The 25712-nt window shown below is 45.4% G+C and overlaps 34 non-coding genes across 34 annotated transcripts; all 34 read right to left on the bottom strand.

Moving 5' to 3' along the window:
- Window positions 1-895: 895 nt before the first annotated feature.
- trnav-cac (transfer RNA valine (anticodon CAC)) lies at window positions 896-968 on the bottom strand. Its single transcript has one exon. It is a non-coding gene; the product is annotated as a tRNA-Val (tRNA).
- A 123-nt stretch (window positions 969-1091) lies between these two features.
- On the bottom strand, window positions 1092-1164 carry trnav-aac (transfer RNA valine (anticodon AAC)). Its single transcript has one exon. It is a non-coding gene; the product is annotated as a tRNA-Val (tRNA).
- Window positions 1165-2059: 895 nt separating this feature from the next.
- On the bottom strand, window positions 2060-2132 carry trnav-cac (transfer RNA valine (anticodon CAC)). The gene has a single exon. It is a non-coding gene; the product is annotated as a tRNA-Val (tRNA).
- Window positions 2133-2255: 123 nt separating this feature from the next.
- trnav-aac (transfer RNA valine (anticodon AAC)) lies at window positions 2256-2328 on the bottom strand. Its single transcript has one exon. It is a non-coding gene; the product is annotated as a tRNA-Val (tRNA).
- Window positions 2329-3223: 895 nt separating this feature from the next.
- Window positions 3224-3296, bottom strand: trnav-cac (transfer RNA valine (anticodon CAC)). The gene has a single exon. It is a non-coding gene; the product is annotated as a tRNA-Val (tRNA).
- A 123-nt stretch (window positions 3297-3419) lies between these two features.
- On the bottom strand, window positions 3420-3492 carry trnav-aac (transfer RNA valine (anticodon AAC)). The gene has a single exon. It is a non-coding gene; the product is annotated as a tRNA-Val (tRNA).
- An 895-nt stretch (window positions 3493-4387) lies between these two features.
- trnav-cac (transfer RNA valine (anticodon CAC)) lies at window positions 4388-4460 on the bottom strand. Its single transcript has one exon. It is a non-coding gene; the product is annotated as a tRNA-Val (tRNA).
- Window positions 4461-4583: 123 nt separating this feature from the next.
- On the bottom strand, window positions 4584-4656 carry trnav-aac (transfer RNA valine (anticodon AAC)). Its single transcript has one exon. It is a non-coding gene; the product is annotated as a tRNA-Val (tRNA).
- Window positions 4657-6790: 2134 nt separating this feature from the next.
- On the bottom strand, window positions 6791-6863 carry trnav-cac (transfer RNA valine (anticodon CAC)). Its single transcript has one exon. It is a non-coding gene; the product is annotated as a tRNA-Val (tRNA).
- Window positions 6864-6986: 123 nt separating this feature from the next.
- Window positions 6987-7059, bottom strand: trnav-aac (transfer RNA valine (anticodon AAC)). Its single transcript has one exon. It is a non-coding gene; the product is annotated as a tRNA-Val (tRNA).
- Window positions 7060-7954: 895 nt separating this feature from the next.
- Window positions 7955-8027, bottom strand: trnav-cac (transfer RNA valine (anticodon CAC)). The gene has a single exon. It is a non-coding gene; the product is annotated as a tRNA-Val (tRNA).
- A 123-nt stretch (window positions 8028-8150) lies between these two features.
- On the bottom strand, window positions 8151-8223 carry trnav-aac (transfer RNA valine (anticodon AAC)). The gene has a single exon. It is a non-coding gene; the product is annotated as a tRNA-Val (tRNA).
- Window positions 8224-9118: 895 nt separating this feature from the next.
- Window positions 9119-9191, bottom strand: trnav-cac (transfer RNA valine (anticodon CAC)). The gene has a single exon. It is a non-coding gene; the product is annotated as a tRNA-Val (tRNA).
- A 123-nt stretch (window positions 9192-9314) lies between these two features.
- trnav-aac (transfer RNA valine (anticodon AAC)) lies at window positions 9315-9387 on the bottom strand. Its single transcript has one exon. It is a non-coding gene; the product is annotated as a tRNA-Val (tRNA).
- An 896-nt stretch (window positions 9388-10283) lies between these two features.
- Window positions 10284-10356, bottom strand: trnav-cac (transfer RNA valine (anticodon CAC)). The gene has a single exon. It is a non-coding gene; the product is annotated as a tRNA-Val (tRNA).
- Window positions 10357-10479: 123 nt separating this feature from the next.
- Window positions 10480-10552, bottom strand: trnav-aac (transfer RNA valine (anticodon AAC)). The gene has a single exon. It is a non-coding gene; the product is annotated as a tRNA-Val (tRNA).
- Window positions 10553-11447: 895 nt separating this feature from the next.
- On the bottom strand, window positions 11448-11520 carry trnav-cac (transfer RNA valine (anticodon CAC)). Its single transcript has one exon. It is a non-coding gene; the product is annotated as a tRNA-Val (tRNA).
- A 123-nt stretch (window positions 11521-11643) lies between these two features.
- trnav-aac (transfer RNA valine (anticodon AAC)) lies at window positions 11644-11716 on the bottom strand. The gene has a single exon. It is a non-coding gene; the product is annotated as a tRNA-Val (tRNA).
- An 895-nt stretch (window positions 11717-12611) lies between these two features.
- Window positions 12612-12684, bottom strand: trnav-cac (transfer RNA valine (anticodon CAC)). The gene has a single exon. It is a non-coding gene; the product is annotated as a tRNA-Val (tRNA).
- A 2320-nt stretch (window positions 12685-15004) lies between these two features.
- Window positions 15005-15077, bottom strand: trnav-cac (transfer RNA valine (anticodon CAC)). Its single transcript has one exon. It is a non-coding gene; the product is annotated as a tRNA-Val (tRNA).
- A 123-nt stretch (window positions 15078-15200) lies between these two features.
- On the bottom strand, window positions 15201-15273 carry trnav-aac (transfer RNA valine (anticodon AAC)). The gene has a single exon. It is a non-coding gene; the product is annotated as a tRNA-Val (tRNA).
- An 895-nt stretch (window positions 15274-16168) lies between these two features.
- On the bottom strand, window positions 16169-16241 carry trnav-cac (transfer RNA valine (anticodon CAC)). Its single transcript has one exon. It is a non-coding gene; the product is annotated as a tRNA-Val (tRNA).
- Window positions 16242-16364: 123 nt separating this feature from the next.
- Window positions 16365-16437, bottom strand: trnav-aac (transfer RNA valine (anticodon AAC)). Its single transcript has one exon. It is a non-coding gene; the product is annotated as a tRNA-Val (tRNA).
- Window positions 16438-17332: 895 nt separating this feature from the next.
- trnav-cac (transfer RNA valine (anticodon CAC)) lies at window positions 17333-17405 on the bottom strand. Its single transcript has one exon. It is a non-coding gene; the product is annotated as a tRNA-Val (tRNA).
- A 123-nt stretch (window positions 17406-17528) lies between these two features.
- trnav-aac (transfer RNA valine (anticodon AAC)) lies at window positions 17529-17601 on the bottom strand. Its single transcript has one exon. It is a non-coding gene; the product is annotated as a tRNA-Val (tRNA).
- Window positions 17602-18496: 895 nt separating this feature from the next.
- Window positions 18497-18569, bottom strand: trnav-cac (transfer RNA valine (anticodon CAC)). The gene has a single exon. It is a non-coding gene; the product is annotated as a tRNA-Val (tRNA).
- A 123-nt stretch (window positions 18570-18692) lies between these two features.
- trnav-aac (transfer RNA valine (anticodon AAC)) lies at window positions 18693-18765 on the bottom strand. Its single transcript has one exon. It is a non-coding gene; the product is annotated as a tRNA-Val (tRNA).
- Window positions 18766-19660: 895 nt separating this feature from the next.
- Window positions 19661-19733, bottom strand: trnav-cac (transfer RNA valine (anticodon CAC)). The gene has a single exon. It is a non-coding gene; the product is annotated as a tRNA-Val (tRNA).
- A 2320-nt stretch (window positions 19734-22053) lies between these two features.
- On the bottom strand, window positions 22054-22126 carry trnav-cac (transfer RNA valine (anticodon CAC)). Its single transcript has one exon. It is a non-coding gene; the product is annotated as a tRNA-Val (tRNA).
- A 123-nt stretch (window positions 22127-22249) lies between these two features.
- Window positions 22250-22322, bottom strand: trnav-aac (transfer RNA valine (anticodon AAC)). Its single transcript has one exon. It is a non-coding gene; the product is annotated as a tRNA-Val (tRNA).
- Window positions 22323-23217: 895 nt separating this feature from the next.
- On the bottom strand, window positions 23218-23290 carry trnav-cac (transfer RNA valine (anticodon CAC)). The gene has a single exon. It is a non-coding gene; the product is annotated as a tRNA-Val (tRNA).
- A 123-nt stretch (window positions 23291-23413) lies between these two features.
- Window positions 23414-23486, bottom strand: trnav-aac (transfer RNA valine (anticodon AAC)). The gene has a single exon. It is a non-coding gene; the product is annotated as a tRNA-Val (tRNA).
- An 895-nt stretch (window positions 23487-24381) lies between these two features.
- trnav-cac (transfer RNA valine (anticodon CAC)) lies at window positions 24382-24454 on the bottom strand. Its single transcript has one exon. It is a non-coding gene; the product is annotated as a tRNA-Val (tRNA).
- Window positions 24455-24577: 123 nt separating this feature from the next.
- On the bottom strand, window positions 24578-24650 carry trnav-aac (transfer RNA valine (anticodon AAC)). Its single transcript has one exon. It is a non-coding gene; the product is annotated as a tRNA-Val (tRNA).
- Between the last annotated feature and the right edge of the window lie 1062 nt (window positions 24651-25712).

Raw genomic sequence — 25712 nt, 5'->3', positions numbered from 1 at the left:
TCCACAGGCTAACGATAGTGCTTTTTGGGAAAATATTTATACTGTGATGTGCCCGAAACCAAATAGACAATCTGCGTAAGTCCCACACACAAGAGGACAGAGTTCATTCGGCCTGGCAGTATATGCAGAGTTTCCTGAAACGCTACCCTTAACTTACCTCGGAATTAAACACTTGCAGCGTGATATCAAGCTGAAATCTGCCTTCCTGTGCTAGTCTCAAACTAACAAACCCAAAGTTTCAAGAGCACAGGAGAAACTCGAAAATGTCTCTTGGTGATTTTTGTTGGTCAAATTGTAGAGTTTCTCCATTCTTCTTGAAACTCACCACAGGGGTAGCACGTGTCCAGACTAGCATGGGAAAGCAAGTTTTAGCTTGATATCTCTTCAGAAAGCTGAGATGTGGACTTGCCACGTACAATCTACCCTATTGTAAAAAAACAGGCTGTTTGTGGTCAGTCGAATTCCGAGGGTTTAACACGTCTGGGTGCTTCGGGAGTAAGTGAGGAGCCACCTGAACAGGTTTATTGGCAGATTCGTTGACCATTGTGTTGAATTTCAAGAAGGTTAGCCATGTGTTAGAAACTGCTACGGCTTGCATCATTTTATCAGGAAATCTCTACACCTGTGTAGAGAAGGGCCTTCGTGATGCAGAGCTGCTGCTCAACAGAGGGCCACTCAGACAAATCTCTTTTTTCGTGTTCCTCAGAAGAAAGCCACGCAGGCTTGGAATGTCACGGTTGTGGGATAGGTTAAGGTCAAACAATGACTGCTCTTTCATTTCTGCATCAACTATACCTTTAGTGACTGTACTCATGCCTCTTGGCCGCAAAGCCTTGGAAGCGTTGAGTTCCTCCTCAACAGAAACCCACCTAAACAATTGTGAAAAGAGATGCAGTGTTCCCGCCCAGTTTCGAACTGGGGACCTTTCGCGTGTGAGGCGAACGTGATAACCACTACACTACGGAAACCCACTACCTAAAGAAGTCTGAAATCGTTCTGTGCAGGCTCGGCAATATGCGCATAAACGTTAAACCTTCTGAAGCCAACTGTCGGCTCAAAGGTGTTTATACATTTCTTCAAAAGAGGACAGCTGTTTCTGCTCGGTTTTGAACCGAGGACCTTTCGCGTGTTAGGCGAATGTGATGACCACTACACTACAGAAACTCCACAGGCTAACGATAGTGCTTTTTGGGAAAATATTTATACTGTGATGTGCCCGAAACCAAATAGACAATCTGCGTAAGTCCCACACACAAGAGGACAGAGTTCATTCGGCCTGGCAGTATATGCAGAGTTTCCTGAAACGCTACCCTTAACTTACCTCGGAATTAAACACTTGCAGCGTGATATCAAGCTGAAATCTGCCTTCCTGTGCTAGTCTCAAACTAACAAACCCAAAGTTTCAAGAGCACAGGAGAAACTCGAAAATGTCTCTTGGTGATTTTTGTTGGTCAAATTGTAGAGTTTCTCCATTCTTCTTGAAACTCACCACAGGGGTAGCACGTGTCCAGACTAGCATGGGAAAGCAAGTTTTAGCTTGATATCTCTTCAGAAAGCTGAGATGTGGACTTGCCACGTACAATCTACCCTATTGTAAAAAAACAGGCTGTTTGTGGTCAGTCGAATTCCGAGGGTTTAACACGTCTGGGTGCTTCGGGAGTAAGTGAGGAGCCACCTGAACAGGTTTATTGGCAGATTCGTTGACCATTGTGTTGAATTTCAAGAAGGTTAGCCATGTGTTAGAAACTGCTACGGCTTGCATCATTTTATCAGGAAATCTCTACACCTGTGTAGAGAAGGGCCTTCGTGATGCAGAGCTGCTGCTCAACAGAGGGCCACTCAGACAAATCTCTTTTTTCGTGTTCCTCAGAAGAAAGCCACGCAGGCTTGGAATGTCACGGTTGTGGGATAGGTTAAGGTCAAACAATGACTGCTCTTTCATTTCTGCATCAACTATACCTTTAGTGACTGTACTCATGCCTCTTGGCCGCAAAGCCTTGGAAGCGTTGAGTTCCTCCTCAACAGAAACCCACCTAAACAATTGTGAAAAGAGATGCAGTGTTCCCGCCCAGTTTCGAACTGGGGACCTTTCGCGTGTGAGGCGAACGTGATAACCACTACACTACGGAAACCCACTACCTAAAGAAGTCTGAAATCGTTCTGTGCAGGCTCGGCAATATGCGCATAAACGTTAAACCTTCTGAAGCCAACTGTCGGCTCAAAGGTGTTTATACATTTCTTCAAAAGAGGACAGCTGTTTCTGCTCGGTTTTGAACCGAGGACCTTTCGCGTGTTAGGCGAATGTGATGACCACTACACTACAGAAACTCCACAGGCTAACGATAGTGCTTTTTGGGAAAATATTTATACTGTGATGTGCCCGAAAGCAAATAGACAATCTGCGTAAGTCCCACACACAAGAGGACAGAGTTCATTCGGCCTGGCAGTATATGCTGAGTTTCCTGAAACGCTACCCTTAACTTACCTCGGAATTAAACACTTGCAGCGTGATATCAAGCTGAAACCTGCCTTTCTGTGCTAGTCTCAAACTAACAAACCCAAAGTTTCAAGAGCACAGGAGAAACTCGAAAATGTCTCTTGGTGATTTTTGTTGGTCAAATTGTAGAGTTTCTCCATTCTTCTTGAAACTCACCACAGGGGTAGCACGTGTCCAGACTAGCATGGGAAAGCAAGTTTTAGCTTGATATCTCTTCAGAAAGCTGAGATGTGGACTTGCCACGTACAATCTACCCTATTGTAAAAAAACAGGCTGTTTGTGGTCAGTCGAATTCCGAGGGTTTAACACGTCTGGGTGCTTCGGGAGTAAGTGAGGAGCCACCTGAACAGGTTTATTGGCAGATTCGTTGACCATTGTGTTGAATTTCAAGAAGGTTAGCCATGTGTTAGAAACTGCTACGGCTTGCATCATTTTATCAGGAAATCTCTACACCTGTGTAGAGAAGGGCCTTCGTGATGCAGAGCTGCTGCTCAACAGAGGGCCACTCAGACAAATCTCTTTTTTCGTGTTTTTCAGAAGAAAGCCACGCAGGCTTGGAATGTCACGGTTGTGGGATAGGTTAAGGTCAAACAATGACTGCTCTTTCATTTCTGCATCAACTATACCTTTAGTGACTGTACTCATGCCTCTTGGCCGCAAAGCCTTGGAAGCGTTGAGTTCCTCCTCAACAGAAACCCACCTAAACAATTGTGAAAAGAGATGCAGTGTTCCCGCCCAGTTTCGAACTGGGGACCTTTCGCGTGTGAGGCGAATGTGATAACCACTACACTACGGAAACCCACTACCTAAAGAAGTCTGAAATCGTTCTGTGCAGGCTCGGCAATATGCGCATAAACGTTAAACCTTCTGAAGCCAACTGTCGGCTCAAAGGTGTTTATACATTTCTTCAAAAGAGGACAGCTGTTTCTGCTCGGTTTTGAACCGAGGACCTTTCGCGTGTTAGGCGAATGTGATGACCACTACACTACAGAAACTCCACAGGCTAACGATAGTGCTTTTTGGGAAAATATTTATACTGTGATGTGCCCGAAAGCAAATAGACAATCTGCGTAAGTCCCACACACAAGAGGACAGAGTTCATTCGGCCTGGCAGTATATGCTGAGTTTCCTGAAACGCTACCCTTAACTTACCTCGGAATTAAACACTTGCAGCGTGATATCAAGCTGAAACCTGCCTTCCTGTGCTAGTCTCAAACTAACAAACCCAAAGTTTCAAGAGCACAGGAGAAACTCGAAAATGTCTCTTGGTGATTTTTGTTGGTCAAATTGTAGAGTTTCTCCATTCTTCTTGAAACTCACCACAGGGGTAGCACGTGTCCAGACTAGCATGGGAAAGCAAGTTTTAGCTTGATATCTCTTCAGAAAGCTGAGATGTGGACTTGCCACGTACAATCTACCCTATTGTAAAAAAACAGGCTGTTTGTGGTCAGTCGAATTCCGAGGGTTTAACACGTCTGGGTGCTTCGGGAGTAAGTGAGGAGCCACCTGAACAGGTTTATTGGCAGATTCGTTGACCATTGTGTTGAATTTCAAGAAGGTTAGCCATGTGTTAGAAACTGCTACGGCTTGCATCATTTTATCAGGAAATCTCTACACCTGTGTAGTGAAGGGCCTTCGTGATGCAGAGCTGCTGCTCAACAGAGGGCCACTCAGACAAATCTCTTTTTTCGTGTTCCTCAGAAGAAAGCCACGCAGGCTTGGAATGTCACGGTTGTGGGATAGGTTAAGGTCAAACAATGACTGCTCTTTCATTTCTGCATCAACTATACCTTTAGTGACTGTACTCATGCCTCTTGGCCGCAAAGCCTTGGAAGCGTTGAGTTCCTCCTCAACTGAAACCCACCTAAACAATTGTGAAAAGAGATGCAGTGTTCCCGCCCAGTTTCGAAATGGGGACCTTTCGCGTGTGAGGCGAACGTGATAACCACTACACTACGGAAACCCACTACCTAAAGAAGTCTGAAATCGTTCTGTGCAGGCTTGGCAATATGCGCATAAACGTTAAACCTTCTGAAGCCAACTGTCGGCTCAAAGGTGTTTATACATTTCTTCAAAAGAGGACAGCTGTTTCTGCTCGGTTTTGAACCGAGGACCTTTCGCGTGTTAGGCGAATGTGATGACCACTACACTACAGAAACTCCACAGGCTAACGATAGTGCTTTTTGGGAAAATATTTATACTGTGATGTGCCCGAAAGCAAATAGACAATCTGCGTAAGTCCCACACACAAGAGGACAGAGTTCATTCGGCCTGGCAGTATATGCTGAGTTTCCTGAAACGCTACCCTTAACTTACCTCGGAATTAAACACTTGCAGCGTGATATCAAGCTGAAACCTGCCTTCCTGTGCTAGTCTCAAACTAACAAACCCAAAGTTTCAAGAGCACAGGAGAAACTCGAAAATGTCTCTTGGTGATTTTTGTTGGTCAAATTGTAGAGTTTCTCCATTCTTCTTGAAACTCACCACAGGGGTAGCACGTGTCCAGACTAGCAGGGGAAAGCAAGTTTTAGCTTGATATCTCTTCAGAAAGCTGAGATGTGGACTTGCCACGTACAATCTACCCTATTGTAAAAAAACAGGCTGTTTGTGGTCAGTCGAATTCCGAGGGTTTAACACGTCTGGGTGCTTCGGGAGTAAGTGAGGAGCCACCTGAACAGGTTTATTGGCAGATTCGTTGACCATTGTGTTGAATTTCAAGAAGGTTAGCCATGTGTTAGAAACTGCTACGGCTTGCATCATTTTATCAGGAAATAACACTCCAGATGGATGTGTTTTAAAGTTCGTCAAGGGGACACACAGACTGCTTGTGGTCACAGTCTTTGTATTACCAGTGGACAGAAGGGCAGTTAGTGGTCACATAGGCGGTGAGAGGGACAGATGGGCTGTTTGTGGTGACACAGGTGATTATTGGGACAGAGAGGGCCGGCGCGCAGGGGTCTAAGGACGGCCTGCCACGTACCCCCTTTTAGGCGCCCCTTGAGGCCCTGCCCTTACTTGATGGCATAGGCGGAAAAAGACCCTTACACAAGAGGACAGATTTCATTTGGCGTGGCAGTCTACGCAGAGTTCCCTAAAATCTCTTCTTTGGTGTTTCTCAGAAGAAAGCCACGCAGGCTTGGAATGTCACAGTTGTGGGTTAGGTTTAGGTCAAACAATATCTGCTCTTTCATTTCTGCATCAACTTTACCTTTAGTGACTGTATTCATGCCTCTTGGCCGCAAAGCCTTGGAAGCGTTGAGTTCCTCCTCAACAGAAACCCACCTGAACGATTTTGACCGTGATAACCTCTACACTATTGAAGCCTGCAGCCAAAGAGGTGTCAGATCTTTTCATCGCAAGCATCGTGGAGCGCGAATCAAATTACAGATTCCGTTGCGCTCTTCAGTCTGCAAATACCTTCTATTTTTAGCAGCAAACCAAGCAATTCTCCAGTTATCTGCGGGACAATCTGCGTAAGTCCCACACACAAGAGGACAGAGTTCATTCGGCCTGGCAGTATATGCAGAGTTTCCTGAAACGCTACCCTTAACTTACCTCGGAATTAAACACTTGCAGTGTGATATCAAGCTGAAATCTGCCTTCCTGTGCTAGTCTCAAACTAACAAACCCAAAGTTTCAAGAGCACAGGAGAAACTCGAAAATGTCTCTTGGTGATTTTTGTTGGTCAAATTGTAGAGTTTCTCCATTCTTCTTGAAACTCACCACAGGGGTAGCACGTGTCCAGACTAGCATGGGAAAGCAAGTTTTAGCTTGATATCTCTTCAGAAAGCTGAGATGTGGACTTGCCACGTACAATCTACCCTATTGTAAAAAAACAGGCTGTTTGTGGTCAGTCGAATTCCGAGGGTTTAACACGTCTGGGTGCTTCGGGAGTAAGTGAGGAGCCACCTGAACAGGTTTATTGGCAGATTCGTTGACCATTGTGTTGAATTTCAAGAAGGTTATCCATGTGTTAGAAACTGCTACGGCTTGCATCATTTTATCAGGAAATCTCTACACCTGTGTAGAGATGGGCCTTCGTGATGCAGAGCTGCTGCTCAACAGAGGGCCACTCAGACAAATCTCTTTTTTCGTGTTCCTCAGAAGAAAGCCAAGCAGGCTTGGAATGTCACGGTTGTGGGATAGGTTAAGGTCAAACAATGACTGCTCTTTCATTTCTGCATCAACTATACCTTTAGTGACTGTACTCATGCCTCTTGGCCGCAAAGCCTTGGAAGCGTTGAGTTCCTCCTCAACAGAAACCCACCTAAACAATTGTGAAAAGAGATGCAGTGTTCCCGCCCAGTTTCGAACTGGGGACCTTTCGCGTGTGAGGCGAACGTGATAACCACTACACTACGGAAACCCACTACCTAAAGAAGTCTGAAATCGTTCTGTGCAGGCTCGGCAATATGCGCATAAACGTTAAACCTTCTGAAGCCAACTGTCGGCTCAAAGGTGTTTATACATTTCTTCAAAAGAGGACAGCTGTTTCTGCTCGGTTTTGAACCGAGGACCTTTCGCGTGTTAGGCGAATGTGATGACCACTACACTACAGAAACTCCACAGGCTAACGATAGTGCTTTTTGGGAAAATATTTATACTGTGATGTGCCCGAAAGCAAATAGACAATCTGCGTAAGTCCCACACACAAGAGGACAGAGTTCATTCGGCCTGGCAGTATATGCAGAGTTTCCTGAAACGCTACCCTTAACTTACCTCGGAATTAAACACTTGCAGTGTGATATCAAGCTGAAATCTGCCTTCCTGTGCTAGTCTCAAACTAACAAACCCAAAGTTTCAAGAGCACAGGAGAAACTCGAAAATGTCTCTTGGTGATTTTTGTTGGTCAAATTGTAGAGTTTCTCCATTCTTCTTGAAACTCACCACAGGGGTAGCACGTGTCCAGACTAGCATGGGAAAGCAAGTTTTAGCTTGATATCTCTTCAGAAAGCTGAGATGTGGACTAGCCACGTACAATCTACCCTATTGTAAAAAAACAGGCTGTTTGTGGTCAGTCGAATTCCGAGGGTTTAACACGTCTGGGTGCTTCGGGAGTAAGTGAGGAGCCACCTGAACAGGTTTATTGGCAGATTCGTTGACCATTGTGTTGAATTTCAAGAAGGTTATCCATGTGTTAGAAACTGCTACGGCTTGCATCATTTTATCAGGAAATCTCTACACCTGTGTAGAGAAGGGCCTTCGTGATGCAGAGCTGCTGCTCAACAGAGGGCCACTCAGACAAATCTCTTTTTTCGTGTTCCTCAGAAGAAAGCCAAGCAGGCTTGGAATGTCACGGTTGTGGGATAGGTTAAGGTCAAACAATGACTGCTCTTTCATTTCTACATCAACTATACCTTTAGTGACTGTACTCATGCCTCTTGGCCGCAAAGCCTTGGAAGCGTTGAGTTCCTCCTCAACAGAAACCCACCTAAACAATTGTGAAAAGAGATGCAGTGTTCCCGCCCAGTTTCGAACTGGGGACCTTTCGCGTGTGAGGCGAACGTGATAACCACTACACTACGGAAACCCACTACCTAAAGAGGTCTGAAATCGTTCTGTGCAGGCTCGGCAATATGCGCATAAACGTTAAACCTTCTGAAGCCAACTGTCGGCTCAAAGGTGTTTATACATTTCTTCAAAAGAGGACAGCTGTTTCTGCTCGGTTTTGAACCGAGGACCTTTCGCGTGTTAGGCGAATGTGATGACCACTACACTACAGAAACTCCACAGGCTAACGATAGTGCTTTTTGGGAAAATATTTATACTGTGATGTGCCCGAAAGCAAATAGACAATCTGCGTAAGTCCCACACACAAGAGGACAGAGTTCATTCGGCCTGGCAGTATATGCTGAGTTTCCTGAAACGCTACCCTTAACTTACCTCGGAATTAAACACTTGCAGCGTGATATCAAGCTGAAACCTGCCTTCCTGTGCTAGTCTCAAACTAACAAACCCAAAGTTTCAAGAGCACAGGAGAAACTCGAAAATGTCTCTTGGTGATTTTTGTTGGTCAAATTGTAGAGTTTCTCCATTCTTCTTGAAACTCACCACAGGGGTAGCACGTGTCCAGACTAGCATGGGAAAGCAAGTTTTAGCTTGATATCTCTTCAGAAAGCTGAGATGTGGACTTGCCACGTACAATCTACCCTATTGTAAAAAAACAGGCTGTTTGTGGTCAGTCGAATTCCGAGGGTTTAACACGTCTGGGTGCTTCGGGAGGAAGTGAGGAGCCACCTGAACAGGTTTATTGGCAGATTCGTTGACCATTGTGTTGAATTTCAAGAAGGTTAGCCATGTGTTAGAAACTGCTACGGCTTGCATCATTTTATCAGGAAATCTCTACACCTGTGTAGTGAAGGGCCTTCGTGATGCAGAGCTGCTGCTCAACAGAGGGCCACTCAGACAAATCTCTTTTTTCGTGTTCCTCAGAAGAAAGCCACGCAGGCTTGGAATGTCACGGTTGTGGGATAGGTTAAGGTCAAACAATGACTGCTCTTTCATTTCTGCATCAACTATACCTTTAGTGACTGTACTCATGCCTCTTGGCCGCAAAGCCTTGGAAGCGTTGAGTTCCTCCTCAACAGAAACCCACCTAAACAATTGTGAAAAGAGATGCAGTGTTCCCGCCCAGTTTCGAACTGGGGACCTTTCGCGTGTGAGGCGAACGTGATAACCACTACACTACGGAAACCCACTACCTAAAGAAGTCTGAAATCGTTCTGTGCAGGCTTGGCAATATGCGCATAAACGTTAAACCTTCTGAAGCCAACTGTCGGCTCAAAGGTGTTTATACATTTCTTCAAAAGAGGACAGCTGTTTCTGCTCGGTTTTGAACCGAGGACCTTTCGCGTGTTAGGCGAATGTGATGACCACTACACTACAGAAACTCCACAGGCTAACGATAGTGCTTTTTGGGAAAATATTTATACTGTGATGTGCCCGAAAGCAAATAGACAATCTGCGTAAGTCCCACACACAAGAGGACAGAGTTCATTCGGCCTGGCAGTATATGCTGAGTTTCCTGAAACGCTACCCTTAACTTACCTCGGAATTAAACACTTGCAGCGTGATATCAAGCTGAAACCTGCCTTCCTGTGCTAGTCTCAAACTAACAAACCCAAAGTTTCAAGAGCACAGGAGAAACTCGAAAATGTCTCTTGGTGATTTTTGTTGGTCAAATTGTAGAGTTTCTCCATTCTTCTTGAAACTCACCACAGGGGTAGCACGTGTCCAGACTAGCATGGGAAAGCAAGTTTTAGCTTGATATCTCTTCAGAAAGCCGAGATGTGGACTTGCCACGTACAATCTACCCTATTGTAAAAAAAACAGGCTGTTTGTGGTCAGTCAAATTCCGAGGGTTTAACACGTCTGGGTGCTTCGGGAGTAAGTGAGGAGCCACCTGAACAGGTTTATTGGCAGATTCGTTGACCATTGTGTTGAATTTCAAGAAGGTTAGCCATGTGTTAGAAACTGCTACGGCTTGCATCATTTTATCAGGAAATCTCTACACCTGTGTAGAGAAGGGCCTTCGTGATGCAGAGCTGCTGCTCAACAGAGGGCCACTCAGACAAATCTCTTTTTTCGTGTTCCTCAGAAGAAAGCCACGCAGGCTTGGAATGTCACGGTTGTGGGATAGGTTAAGGTGAAACAATGACTGCTCTTTCATTTCTGCATCAACTATACCTTTAGTGACTGTACTCATGCCTCTTGGCCGCAAAGCCTTGGAAGCGTTGAGTTCCTCCTCAACAGAAACCCACCTAAACAATTGTGAAAAGAGATGCAGTGTTCCCGCCCAGTTTCGAACTGGGGACCTTTCGCGTGTGAGGCGAACGTGATAACCACTACACTACGGAAACCCACTACCTAAAGAAGTCTGAAATCGTTTTGTGCAGGCTCGGCAATATGCGCATAAACGTTAAACCTTCTGAAGCCAACTGTCGGCTCAAAGGTGTTTATACATTTCTTCAAAAGAGGACAGCTGTTTCTGCTCGGTTTTGAACCGAGGACCTTTCGCGTGTTAGGCGAATGTGATGACCACTACACTACAGAAACTCCACAGGATAACGATAGTGCTTTTTGGGAAAATATTTATACTGTGATGTGCCCGAAACCAAATAGACAATCTGCGTAAGTCCCACACACAAGAGGACAGAGTTCATTCGGCCTGGCAGTATATGCAGAGTTTCCTGAAACGCTACCCTTAACTTACCTCGGAATTAAACACTTGCAGCGTGATATCAAGCTGAAATCTGCCTTCCTGTGCTAGTCTCAAACTAACAAACCCAAAGTTTCAAGAGCACAGGAGAAACTCGAAAATGTCTCTTGGTGATTTTTGTTGGTCAAATTGTAGAGTTTCTCCATTCTTCTTGAAACTCACCACAGGGGTAGCACGTGTCCAGACTAGCATGGGAAAGCAAGTTTTAGCTTGATATCTCTTCAGAAAGCTGAGATGTGGACTTGCCACGTACAATCTACCCTATTGTAAAAAAACAGGCTGTTTGTGGTCAGTCGAATTCCGAGGGTTTAACACGTCTGGGTGCTTCGGGAGTAAGTGAGGAGCCACCTGAACAGGTTTATTGGCAGATTCGTTGACCATTGTGTTGAATTTCAAGAAGGTTAGCCATGTGTTAGAAACTGCTACGGCTTGCATCATTTTATCAGGAAATCTCTACACCTGTGTAGAGAAGGGCCTTCGTGATGCAGAGCTGCTGCTCAACAGAGGGCCACTCAGACAAATCTCTTTTTTCGTGTTCCTCAGAAGAAAGCCACGCAGGCTTGGAATGTCACGGTTGTGGGATAGGTTAAGGTGAAACAATGACTGCTCTTTCATTTCTGCATCAACTATACCTTTAGTGACTGTACTCATGCCTCTTGGCCGCAAAGCCTTGGAAGCGTTGAGTTCCTCCTCAACAGAAACCCACCTAAACAATTGTGAAAAGAGATGCAGTGTTCCCGCCCAGTTTCGAACTGGGGACCTTTCGCGTGTGAGGCGAACGTGATAACCACTACACTACGGAAACCCACTACCTAAAGAAGTCTGAAATCGTTCTGTGCAGGCTCGGCAATATGCGCATAAACGTTAAACCTTCTGAAGCCAACTGTCGGCTCAAAGGTGTTTATACATTTCTTCAAAAGAGGACAGCTGTTTCTGCTCGGTTTTGAACCGAGGACCTTTCGCGTGTTAGGCGAATGTGATGACCACTACACTACAGAAACTCCACAGGCTAACGATAGTGCTTTTTGGGAAAATATTTATACTGTGATGTGCCCGAAAGCAAATAGACAATCTGCGTAAGTCCCACACACAAGAGGACAGAGTTCATTCGGCCTGGCAGTATATGCTGAGTTTCCTGAAACGCTACCCTTAACTTACCTCGGAATTAAACACTTGCAGCGTGATATCAAGCTGAAACCTGCCTTTCTGTGCTAGTCTCAAACTAACAAACCCAAAGTTTCAAGAGCACAGGAGAAACTCGAAAATGTCTCTTGGTGATTTTTGTTGGTCAAATTGTAGAGTTTCTCCATTCTTCTTGAAACTCACCACAGGGGTAGCACGTGTCCAGACTAGCATGGGAAAGCAAGTTTTAGCTTGATATCTCTTCAGAAAGCTGAGATGTGGACTTGCCACGTACAATCTACCCTATTGTAAAAAAACAGGCTGTTTGTGGTCAGTCAAATTCCGAGGGTTTAACACGTCTGGGTGCTTCGGGAGTAAGTGAGGAGCCACCTGAACAGGTTTATTGGCAGATTCGTTGACCATTGTGTTGAATTTCAAGAAGGTTAGCCATGTGTTAGAAACTGCTACGGCTTGCATCATTTTATCAGGAAATCTCTACACCTGTGTAGAGAAGGGCCTTCGTGATGCAGAGCTGCTGCTCAACAGAGGGCCACTCAGACAAATCTCTTTTTTCGTGTTCCTCAGAAGAAAGCCACGCAGGCTTGGAATGTCACGGTTGTGGGATAGGTTAAGGTGAAACAATGACTGCTCTTTCATTTCTGCATCAACTATACCTTTAGTGACTGTACTCATGCCTCTTGGCCGCAAAGCCTTGGAAGCGTTGAGTTCCTCCTCAACAGAAACCCACCTAAACAATTGTGAAAAGAGATGCAGTGTTCCCGCCCAGTTTCGAACTGGGGACCTTTCGCGTGTGAGGCGAACGTGATAACCACTACACTACGGAAACCCACTACCTAAAGAAGTCTGAAATCGTTCTGTGCAGGCTTGGCAATATGCGCATAAACGTTAAACCTTCTGAAGCCAACTGTCGGCTCAAAGGTGTTTATACATTTCTTCAAAAGAGGACAGCTGTTTCTGCACCGAGGACCTTTCGCGTGTTAGGCGAATGTGATGACCACTACACTACAGAAACTCCACAGGCTAACGATAGTGCTTTTTGGGAAAATATTTATACTGTGATGTGCCCGAAAGCAAATAGACAATCTGCGTAAGTCCCACACACAAGAGGACAGAGTTCATTCGGCCTGGCAGTATATGCTGAGTTTCCTGAAATGCTACCCTTAACTTACCTCGGAATTAAACACTTGCAGCGTGATATCAAGCTGAAACCTGCCTTCCTGTGCTAGTCTCAAACTAACAAACCCAAAGTTTCAAGAGCACAGGAGAAACTCGAAAATGTCTCTTGGTGATTTTTGTTGGTCAAATTGTAGAGTTTCTCCATTCTTCTTGAAACTCACCACAGGGGTAGCACGTGTCCAGACTAGCATGGGAAAGCAAGTTTTAGCTTGATATCTCTTCAGAAAGCTGAGATGTGGACTTGCCACGTACAATCTACCCTATTGTAAAAAAACAGGCTGTTTGTGGTCAGTCGAATTCCGAGGGTTTAACACGTCTGGGTGCTTCGGGAGTAAGTGAGGAGCCACCTGAACAGGTTTATTGGCAGATTCGTTGACCATTGTGTTGAATTTCAAGAAGGTTAGCCATGTGTTAGAAACTGCTACGGCTTGCATCATTTTATCAGGAAATAACACTCCAGATGGATGTGTTTTAAAGTTCGTCAAGGGGACACACAGACTGCTTGTGGTCACAGTCTTTGTATTACCAGTGGACAGAAGGGCAGTTAGTGGTCACATAGGCGGTGAGAGGGACAGAAGGGCTGTTTGTGGTGACACAGGTGATTATTGGGACAGAGAGGGCCGGCGCGCAGGGGTCTAAGGACGGCCTGCCACGTACCCCCTTTTAGGCGCCCCTTGAGGCCCTGCCCTTACTTGATGGCCTAGGCGGAAAAAGACCCTTACACAAGAGGACAGATTTCATTCGGCGTGGCAGTCTACGCAGAGTTCCCTAAAATCTCTTCTTTGGTGTTTCTCAGAAGAAAGCCACGCAGGCTTGGAATGTCACAGTTGTGCGTTAGGTTTAGGTCAAACAATATCTGCTCTTTCATTTCTGCATCAACTTTACCTTTAGTGACTGTATTCATGCCTCTTGGCCGCAAAGCCTTGGAAGCGTTGAGTTCCTCCTCAACAGAAACCCACCTGAACGATTTTGACCGTGATAACCTCTACACTATTGAAGCCTGCAGCCAAAGAGGTGTCAGATCTTTTCATCGCAAGCATAGTGGAGCGCGAATCAAATTACAGATTCCGTTGCGCTCTTCAGTCTGCAAATACCTTCTATTTTTAGCAGCAAACCAAGCAATTCTCCAGTTATCTGCGGGACAATCTGCGTAAGTCCCACACACAAGAGGACAGAGTTCATTCGGCCTGGCAGTATATGCAGAGTTTCCTGAAACGCTACCCTTAACTTACCTCGGAATTAAACACTTGCAGTGTGATATCAAGCTGAAATCTGCCTTCCTGTGCTAGTCTCAAACTAACAAACCCAAAGTTTCAAGAGCACAGGAGAAACTCGAAAATGTCTCTTGGTGATTTTTGTTGGTCAAATTGTAGAGTTTCTCCATTCTTCTTGAAACTCACCACAGGGGTAGCACGTGTCCAGACTAGCATGGGAAAGCAAGTTTTAGCTTGATATCTCTTCAGAAAGCTGAGATGTGGACTTGCCACGTACAATCTACCCTATTGTAAAAAAACAGGCTGTTTGTGGTCAGTCGAATTCCGAGGGTTTAACACGTCTGGGTGCTTCGGGAGTAAGTGAGGAGCCACCTGAACAGGTTTATTGGCAGATTCGTTGACCATTGTGTTGAATTTCAAGAAGGTTATCCATGTGTTAGAAACTGCTACGGCTTGCATCATTTTATCAGGAAATCTCTACACCTGTGTAGAGAAGGGCCTTCGTGATGCAGAGCTGCTGCTCAACAGAGGGCCACTCAGACAAATCTCTTTTTTCGTGTTCCTCAGAAGAAAGCCAAGCAGGCTTGGAATGTCACGGTTGTGGGATAGGTTAAGGTCAAACAATGACTGCTCTTTCATTTCTGCATCAACTATACCTTTAGTGACTGTACTCATGCCTCTTGGCCGCAAAGCCTTGGAAGCGTTGAGTTCCTCCTCAACAGAAACCCACCTAAACAATTGTGAAAAGAGATGCAGTGTTCCCGCCCAGTTTCGAACTGGGGACCTTTCGCGTGTGAGGCGAACGTGATAACCACTACACTACGGAAACCCACTACCTAAAGAAGTCTGAAATCGTTCTGTGCAGGCTCGGCAATATGCACATAAACGTTAAACCTTCTGAAGCCAACTGTCGGCTCAAAGGTGTTTATACATTTCTTCAAAAGAGGACAGCTGTTTCTGCTCGGTTTTGAACCGAGGACCTTTCGCGTGTTAGGCGAATGTGATGACCACTACACTACAGAAACTCCACAGGCTAACGATAGTGCTTTTTGGGAAAATATTTATACTGTGATGTGCCCGAAAGCAAATAGACAATCTGCGTAAGTCCCACACACAAGAGGACAGAGTTCATTCGGCCTGGCAGTATATGCAGAGTTTCCTGAAACGCTACCCTTAACTTACCTCGGAATTAAACACTTGCAGTGTGATATCAAGCTGAAATCTGCCTTCCTGTGCTAGTCTCAAACTAACAAACCCAAAGTTTCAAGAGCACAGGAGAAATTCGAAAATGTCTCTTGGTGATTTTTGTTGGTCAAATTGTAGAGTTTCTCCATTCTTCTTGAAACTCACCACAGGGGTAGCACGTGTCCAGACTAGCATGGGAAAGCAAGTTTTAGCTTGATATCTCTTCAGAAAGCTGAGATGTGGACTTGCCACGTACAATCTACCCTATTGTAAAAAAACAGGCTGTTTGTGGTCAGTCGAATTCCGAGGGTTTAACACGTCTGGGTGCTTCGGGAGTAAGTGAGGAGCCACCTGAACAGGTTTATTGGCAGATTCGTTGACCATTGTGTTGAATTTCAAGAAGGTTATCCATGTGTTAGAAACTGCTACGGCTTGCATCATTTTATCAGGAAATCTCTACACCTGTGTAGAGAAGGGCCTTCGTGATGCAGAGCTGCTGCTCAACAGAGGGCCACTCAGACAAATCTCTTTTTTCGTGTTCCTCAGAAGAAAGCCAAGCAGGCTTGGAATGTCACGGTTGTGGGATAGGTTAAGGTCAAACAATGACTGCTCTTTCATTTCTACATCAACTATACCTTTAGTGACTGTACTCATGCCTCTTGGCCGCAAAGCCTTGGAAGCGTTGAGTTCCTCCTCAACAGAAACCCACCTAAACAATTGTGAAAAGAGATGCAGTGTTCCCGCCCAGTTTCGAACTGGGGACCTTTCGCGTGTGAGGCGAACGTGATAACCACTACACTACGGAAACCCACTACCTAAAGAGGTCTGAAATCGTTCTGTGCAGGCTCGGCAATATGCGCATAAACGTTAAACCTTCTGAAGCCAACTGTCGGCTCAAAGGTGTTTATACATTTCTTCAAAAGAGGACAGCTGTTTCTGCTCGGTTTTGAACCAAGGACCTTTCGCGTGTTAGGCGAATGTGATGACCACTACACTACAGAAACTCCACAGGCTAACGATAGTGCTTTTTGGGAAAATATTTATACTGTGATGTGCCCGAAAGCAAATAGACAATCTGCGTAAGTCCCACACACAAGAGGACAGAGTTCATTCGGCCTGGCAGTATATGCTGAGTTTCCTGAAACGCTACCCTTAACTTACCTCGGAATTAAACACTTGCAGCGTGATATCAAGCTGAAACCTGCCTTCCTGTGCTATTCTCAAACTAACAAACCCAAAGTTTCAAGAGCACAGGAGAAACTCGAAAATGTCTCTTGGTGATTTTTGTTGGTCAAATTGTAGAGTTTCTCCATTCTTCTTGAAACTCACCACAGGGGTAGCACGTGTCCAGACTAGCATGGGAAAGCAAGTTTTAGCTTGATATCTCTTCAGAAAGCTGAGATGTGGACTTGCCACGTACAATCTACCCTATTGTAAAAAAACAGGCTGTTTGTGGTCAGTCGAATTCCGAGGGTTTAACACGTCTGGGTGCTTCGGGAGTAAGTGAGGAGCCACCTGAACAGGTTTATTGGCAGATTCGTTGACCATTGTGTTGAATTTCAAGAAGGTTAGCCATGTGTTAGAAACTGCTACGGCTTGCATCATTTTATCAGGAAATCTCTACACCTGTGTAGAGAAGGGCCTTCGTGATGCAGAGCTGCTGCTCAACAGAGGGCCACTCAGACAAATCTCTTTTTTCGTGTTCCTCAGAAGAAAGCCACGCAGGCTTGGAATGTCACGGTTGTGGGATAGGTTAAGGTGAAACAATGACTGCTCTTTCATTTCTGCATCAACTATACCTTTAGTGACTGTACTCATGCCTCTTGGCCGCAAAGCCTTGGAAGCGTTGAGTTCCTCCTCAACAGAAACCCACCTAAACAATTGTGAAAAGAGATGCAGTGTTCCCGCCCAGTTTCGAACTGGGGACCTTTCGCGTGTGAGGCGAACGTGATAACCACTACACTACGGAAACCCACTACCTAAAGAAGTCTGAAATCGTTTTGTGCAGGCTCGGCAATATGCGCATAAACGTTAAACCTTCTGAAGCCAACTGTCGGCTCAAAGGTGTTTATACATTTCTTCAAAAGAGGACAGCTGTTTCTGCTCGGTTTTGAACCGAGGACCTTTCGCGTGTTAGGCGAATGTGATGACCACTACACTACAGAAACTCCACAGGATAACGATAGTGCTTTTTGGGAAAATATTTATACTGTGATGTGCCCGAAACCAAATAGACAATCTGCGTAAGTCCCACACACAAGAGGACAGAGTTCATTCGGCCTGGCAGTATATGCAGAGTTTCCTGAAACGCTACCCTTAACTTACCTCGGAATTAAACACTTGCAGCGTGATATCAAGCTGAAATCTGCCTTCCTGTGCTAGTCTCAAACTAACAAACCCAAAGTTTCAAGAGCACAGGAGAAACTCGAAAATGTCTCTTGGTGATTTTTGTTGGTCAAATTGTAGAGTTTCTCCATTCTTCTTGAAACTCACCACAGGGGTAGCACGTGTCCAGACTAGCATGGGAAAGCAAGTTTTAGCTTGATATCTCTTCAGAAAGCTGAGATGTGGACTTGCCACGTACAATCTACCCTATTGTAAAAAAACAGGCTGTTTGTGGTCAGTCGAATTCCGAGGGTTTAACACGTCTGGGTGCTTCGGGAGTAAGTGAGGAGCCACCTGAACAGGTTTATTGGCAGATTCGTTGACCATTGTGTTGAATTTCAAGAAGGTTAGCCATGTGTTAGAAACTGCTACGGCTTGCATCATTTTATCAGGAAATCTCTACACCTGTGTAGAGAAGGGCCTTCGTGATGCAGAGCTGCTGCTCAACAGAGGGCCACTCAGACAAATCTCTTTTTTCGTGTTCCTCAGAAGAAAGCCACGCAGGCTTGGAATGTCACGGTTGTGGGATAGGTTAAGGTGAAACAATGACTGCTCTTTCATTTCTGCATCAACTATACCTTTAGTGACTGTACTCATGCCTCTTGGCCGCAAAGCCTTGGAAGCGTTGAGTTCCTCCTCAACAGAAACCCACCTAAACAATTGTGAAAAGAGATGCAGTGTTCCCGCCCAGTTTCGAACTGGGGACCTTTCGCGTGTGAGGCGAACGTGATAACCACTACACTACGGAAACCCACTACCTAAAGAAGTCTGAAATCGTTCTGTGCAGGCTCGGCAATATGCGCATAAACGTTAAACCTTCTGAAGCCAACTGTCGGCTCAAAGGTGTTTATACATTTCTTCAAAAGAGGACAGCTGTTTCTGCTCGGTTTTGAACCGAGGACCTTTCGCGTGTTAGGCGAATGTGATGACCACTACACTACAGAAACTCCACAGGCTAACGATAGTGCTTTTTGGGAAAATATTTATACTGTGATGTGCCCGAAAGCAAATAGACAATCTGCGTAAGTCCCACACACAAGAGGACAGAGTTCATTCGGCCTGGCAGTATATGCTGAGTTTCCTGAAACGCTACCCTTAACTTACCTCGGAATTAAACACTTGCAGCGTGATATCAAGCTGAAACCTGCCTTTCTGTGCTAGTCTCAAACTAACAAACCCAAAGTTTCAAGAGCACAGGAGAAACTCGAAAATGTCTCTTGGTGATTTTTGTTGGTCAAATTGTAGAGTTTCTCCATTCTTCTTGAAACTCACCACAGGGGTAGCACGTGTCCAGACTAGCATGGGAAAGCAAGTTTTAGCTTGATATCTCTTCAGAAAGCTGAGATGTGGACTTGCCACGTACAATCTACCCTATTGTAAAAAAACAGGCTGTTTGTGGTCAGTCAAATTCCGAGGGTTTAACACGTCTGGGTGCTTCGGGAGTAAGTGAGGAGCCACCTGAACAGGTTTATTGGCAGATTCGTTGACCATTGTGTTGAATTTCAAGAAGGTTAGCCATGTGTTAGAAACTGCTACGGCTTGCATCATTTTATCAGGAAATCTCTACACCTGTGTAGAGAAGGGCCTTCGTGATGCAGAGCTGCTGCTCAACAGAGGGCCACTCAGACAAATCTCTTTTTTCGTGTTCCTCAGAAGAAAGCCACGCAGGCTTGGAATGTCACGGTTGTGGGATAGGTTAAGGTGAAACAATGACTGCTCTTTCATTTCTGCATCAACTATACCTTTAGTGACTGTACTCATGCCTCTTGGCCGCAAAGCCTTGGAAGCGTTGAGTTCCTCCTCAACAGAAACCCACCTAAACAATTGTGAAAAGAGATGCAGTGTTCCCGCCCAGTTTCGAACTGGGGACCTTTCGCGTGTGAGGCGAACGTGATAACCACTACACTACGGAAACCCACTACCTAAAGAAGTCTGAAATCGTTCTGTGCAGGCTTGGCAATATGCGCATAAACGTTAAACCTTCTGAAGCCAACTGTCGGCTCAAAGGTGTTTATACATTTCTTCAAAAGAGGACAGCTGTTTCTGCACCGAGGACCTTTCGCGTGTTAGGCGAATGTGATGACCACTACACTACAGAAACTCCACAGGCTAACGATAGTGCTTTTTGGGAAAATATTTATACTGTGATGTGCCCGAAAGCAAATAGACAATCTGCGTAAGTCCCACACACAAGAGGACAGAGTTCATTCGGCCTGGCAGTATATGCTGAGTTTCCTGAAATGCTACCCTTAACTTACCTCGGAATTAAACACTTGCAGCGTGATATCAAGCTGAAACCTGCCTTCCTGTGCTAGTCTCAAACTAACAAACCCAAAGTTTCAAGAGCACAGGAGAAACTCGAAAATGTCTCTTGGTGATTTTTGTTGGTCAAATTGTAGAGTTTCTCCATTCTTCTTGAAACTCACCACAGGGGTAGCACGTGTCCAGACTAGCATGGGAAAGCAAGTTTTAGCTTGATATCTCTTCAGAAAGCTGAGATGTGGACTTGCCACGTACAATCTACCCTATTGTAAAAAAACAGGCTGTTTGTGGTCAGTCGAATTCCGAGGGTTTAACACGTCTGGGTGCTTCGGGAGTAAGTGAGGAGCCACCTGAACAGGTTTATTGGCAGATTCGTTGACCATTGTGTTGAATTTCAAGAAGGTTAGCCATGTGTTAGAAACTGCTACGGCTTGCATCATTTTATCAGGAAATAACACTCCAGATGGATGTGTTTTAAAGTTCGTCAAGGGGACACACAGACTGCTTGTGGTCACAGTCTTTGTATTACCAGTGGACAGAAGGGCAGTTAGTGGTCACATAGGCGGTGAGAGGGACAGATGGGCTGTTTGTGGTGACACAGGTGATTATTGGGACAGAGAGGGCCGGCGCGCAGGGGTCTAAGGACGGCCTGCCACGTACCCCCTTTTAGGCGCCCCTTGAGGCCCTGCCCTTACTTGATGGCCTAGGCGGAAAAAGACCCTTACACAAGAGGACAGATTTCATTCGGCGTGGCAGTCTACGCAGAGTTCCCTAAAATCTCTTCTTTGGTGTTTCTCAGAAGAAAGCCACGCAGGCTTGGAATGTCACAGTTGTGCGTTAGGTTTAGGTCAAACAATATCTGCTCTTTCATTTCTGCATCAACTTTACCTTTAGTGACTGTATTCATGCCTCTTGGCCGCAAAGCCTTGGAAGCGTTGAGTTCCTCCTCAACAGAAACCCACCTGAACGATTTTGACCGTGATAACCTCTACACTATTGAAGCCTGCAGCCAAAGAGGTGTCAGATCTTTTCATCGCAAGCATAGTGGAGCGCGAATCAAATTACAGATTCCGTTGCGCTCTTCAGTCTGCAAATACCTTCTATTTTTAGCAGCAAACCAAGCAATTCTCCAGTTATCTGCGGGACAATCTGCGTAAGTCCCACACACAAGAGGACAGAGTTCATTCGGCCTGGCAGTATATGCAGAGTTTCCTGAAACGCTACCCTTAACTTACCTCGGAATTAAACACTTGCAGTGTGATATCAAGCTGAAATCTGCCTTCCTGTGCTAGTCTCAAACTAACAAACCCAAAGTTTCAAGAGCACAGGAGAAACTCGAAAATGTCTCTTGGTGATTTTTGTTGGTCAAATTGTAGAGTTTCTCCATTCTTCTTGAAACTCACCACAGGGGTAGCACGTGTCCAGACTAGCATGGGAAAGCAAGTTTTAGCTTGATATCTCTTCAGAAAGCTGAGATGTGGACTTGCCACGTACAATCTACCCTATTGTAAAAAAACAGGCTGTTTGTGGTCAGTCGAATTCCGAGGGTTTAACACGTCTGGGTGCTTCGGGAGTAAGTGAGGAGCCACCTGAACAGGTTTATTGGCAGATTCGTTGACCATTGTGTTGAATTTCAAGAAGGTTATCCATGTGTTAGAAACTGCTACGGCTTGCATCATTTTATCAGGAAATCTCTACACCTGTGTAGAGAAGGGCCTTCGTGATGCAGAGCTGCTGCTCAACAGAGGGCCACTCAGACAAATCTCTTTTTTCGTGTTCCTCAGAAGAAAGCCAAGCAGGCTTGGAATGTCACGGTTGTGGGATAGGTTAAGGTCAAACAATGACTGCTCTTTCATTTCTGCATCAACTATACCTTTAGTGACTGTACTCATGCCTCTTGGCCGCAAAGCCTTGGAAGCGTTGAGTTCCTCCTCAACAGAAACCCACCTAAACAATTGTGAAAAGAGATGCAGTGTTCCCGCCCAGTTTCGAACTGGGGACCTTTCGCGTGTGAGGCGAACGTGATAACCACTACACTACGGAAACCCACTACCTAAAGAAGTCTGAAATCGTTCTGTGCAGGCTCGGCAATATGCACATAAACGTTAAACCTTCTGAAGCCAACTGTCGGCTCAAAGGTGTTTATACATTTCTTCAAAAGAGGACAGCTGTTTCTGCTCGGTTTTGAACCGAGGACCTTTCGCGTGTTAGGCGAATGTGATGACCACTACACTACAGAAACTCCACAGGCTAACGATAGTGCTTTTTGGGAAAATATTTATACTGTGATGTGCCCGAAAGCAAATAGACAATCTGCGTAAGTCCCACACACAAGAGGACAGAGTTCATTCGGCCTGGCAGTATATGCAGAGTTTCCTGAAACGCTACCCTTAACTTACCTCGGAATTAAACACTTGCAGTGTGATATCAAGCTGAAATCTGCCTTCCTGTGCTAGTCTCAAACTAACAAACCCAAAGTTTCAAGAGCACAGGAGAAATTCGAAAATGTCTCTTGGTGATTTTTGTTGGTCAAATTGTAGAGTTTCTCCATTCTTCTTGAAACTCACCACAGGGGTAGCACGTGTCCAGACTAGCATGGGAAAGCAAGTTTTAGCTTGATATCTCTTCAGAAAGCTGAGATGTGGACTTGCCACGTACAATCTACCCTATTGTAAAAAAACAGGCTGTTTGTGGTCAGTCGAATTCCGAGGGTTTAACACGTCTGGGTGCTTCGGGAGTAAGTGAGGAGCCACCTGAACAGGTTTATTGGCAGATTCGTTGACCATTGTGTTGAATTTCAAGAAGGTTATCCATGTGTTAGAAACTGCTACGGCTTGCATCATTTTATCAGGAAATCTCTACACCTGTGTAGAGAAGGGCCTTCGTGATGCAGAGCTGCTGCTCAACAGAGGGCCACTCAGACAAATCTCTTTTTTCGTGTTCCTCAGAAGAAAGCCAAGCAGGCTTGGAATGTCACGGTTGTGGGATAGGTTAAGGTCAAACAATGACTGCTCTTTCATTTCTACATCAACTATACCTTTAGTGACTGTACTCATGCCTCTTGGCCGCAAAGCCTTGGAAGCGTTGAGTTCCTCCTCAACAGAAACCCACCTAAACAATTGTGAAAAGAGATGCAGTGTTCCCGCCCAGTTTCGAACTGGGGACCTTTCGCGTGTGAGGCGAACGTGATAACCACTACACTACGGAAACCCACTACCTAAAGAGGTCTGAAATCGTTCTGTGCAGGCTCGGCAATATGCGCATAAACGTTAAACCTTCTGAAGCCAACTGTCGGCTCAAAGGTGTTTATACATTTCTTCAAAAGAGGACAGCTGTTTCTGCTCGGTTTTGAACCAAGGACCTTTCGCGTGTTAGGCGAATGTGATGACCACTACACTACAGAAACTCCACAGGCTAACGATAGTGCTTTTTGGGAAAATATTTATACTGTGATGTGCCCGAAAGCAAATAGACAATCTGCGTAAGTCCCACACACAAGAGGACAGAGTTCATTCGGCCTGGCAGTATATGCTGAGTTTCCTGAAACGCTACCCTTAACTTACCTCGGAATTAAACACTTGCAGCGTGATATCAAGCTGAAACCTGCCTTCCTGTGCTATTCTCAAACTAACAAACCCAAAGTTTCAAGAGCACAGGAGAAACTCGAAAATGTCTCTTGGTGATTTTTGTTGGTCAAATTGTAGAGTTTCTCCATTCTTCTTGAAACTCACCACAGGGGTAGCACGTGTCCAGACTAGCATGGGAAAGCAAGTTTTAGCTTGATATCTCTTCAGAAAGCTGAGATGTGGACTTGCCACGTACAATCTACCCTATTGTAAAAAAACAGGCTGTTTGTGGTCAGTCGAATTCCGAGGGTTTAACACGTCTGGGTGCTTCGGGAGTAAGTGAGGAGCCACCTGAACAGGTTTATTGGCAGATTCGTTGACCATTGTGTTGAATTTCAAGAAGGTTAGCCATGTGTTAGAAACTGCTACGGCTTGCATCATTTTATCAGGAAATCTCTACACCTGTGTAGTGAAGGGCCTTCGTGATGCAGAGCTGCTGCTCAACAGAGGGCCACTCAGACAAATCTCTTTTTTCGTGTTCCTCAGAAGAAAGCCACGCAGGCTTGGAATGTCACGGTTGTGGGATAGGTTAAGGTCAAACAATGACTGCTCTTTCATTTCTGCATCAACTATACCTTTAGTGACTGTACTCATGCCTCTTGGCCGCAAAGCCTTGGAAGCGTTGAGTTCCTCCTCAACAGAAACCCACCTAAACAATTGTGAAAAGAGATGCAGTGTTCCCGCCCAGTTTCGAACTGGGGACCTTTCGCGTGTGAGGCGAACGTGATAACCACTACACTACGGAAACCCACTACCTAAAGAAGTCTGAAATCGTTCTGTGCAGGCTTGGCAATATGCGCATAAACGTTAAACCTTCTGAAGCCAACTGTCGGCTCAAAGGTGTTTATACATTTCTTCAAAAGAGGACAGCTGTTTCTGCTCGGTTTTGAACCGAGGACCTTTCGCGTGTTAGGCGAATGTGATGACCACTACACTACAGAAACTCCACAGGCTAACGATAGTGCTTTTTGGGAAAATATTTATACTGTGATGTGCCCGAAAGCAAATAGACAATCTGCGTAAGTCCCACACACAAGAGGACAGAGTTCATTCGGCCTGGCAGTATATGCTGAGTTTCCTGAAACGCTACCCTTAACTTACCTCGGAATTAAACACTTGCAGCGTGATATCAAGCTGAAACCTGCCTTCCTGTGCTAGTCTCAAACTAACAAACCCAAAGTTTCAAGAGCACAGGAGAAACTCGAAAATGTCTCTTGGTGATTTTTGTTGGTCAAATTGTAGAGTTTCTCCATTCTTCTTGAAACTCACCACAGGGGTAGCACGTGTCCAGACTAGCAGGGGAAAGCAAGTTTTAGCTTGATATCTCTTCAGAAAGCTGAGATGTGGACTTGCCACGTACAATCTACCCTATTGTAAAAAAACAGGCTGTTTGTGGTCAGTCGAATTCCGAGGGTTTAACACGTCTGGGTGCTTCGGGAGTAAGTGAGGAGCCACCTGAACAGGTTTATTGGCAGATTCGTTGACCATTGTGTTGAATTTCAAGAAGGTTAGCCATGTGTTAGAAACTGCTATGGCTTGCATCATTTTATCAGGAAATAACACTCCAGATGGATGTGTTTTAAAGTTCGTCAAGGGGACACACAGACTGCTTGTGGTCACAGTCTTTGTATTACCAGTGGACAGAAGGGCAGTTAGTGGTCACATAGGCGGTGAGAGGGACAGATGGGCTGTTTGTGGTGACACAGGTGATTATTGGGACAGAGAGGGCCTGCGCGCAGGGGTCTAAGGACGGCCTGCCACGTACCCCCTTTTAGGCGCCCCTTGAGGCCCTGCCCTTACTTGATGGCCTAGGCGGAAAAAGACCCTTACACAAGAGGACAGATTTCATCCGGCGTGGCAGTCTACGCAGAGTTCCCTAAAATCTCTTCTTTGGTGTTTCTCAGAAGAAAGCCACGCAGGCTTGGAATGTCACAGTTGTGGGTTAGGTTTAGGTCAAACAATATCTGCTCTTTCATTTCTGCATCAACTTTACCTTTAGTGACTGT

This window comes from Carassius gibelio, chromosome B20 (assembly GCF_023724105.1).
Source record: "Carassius gibelio isolate Cgi1373 ecotype wild population from Czech Republic chromosome B20, carGib1.2-hapl.c, whole genome shotgun sequence".
NCBI lineage: Eukaryota > Metazoa > Chordata > Actinopteri > Cypriniformes > Cyprinidae > Carassius > Carassius gibelio.
This window is presented reverse-complemented; position numbering and strand designations above follow the sequence as displayed.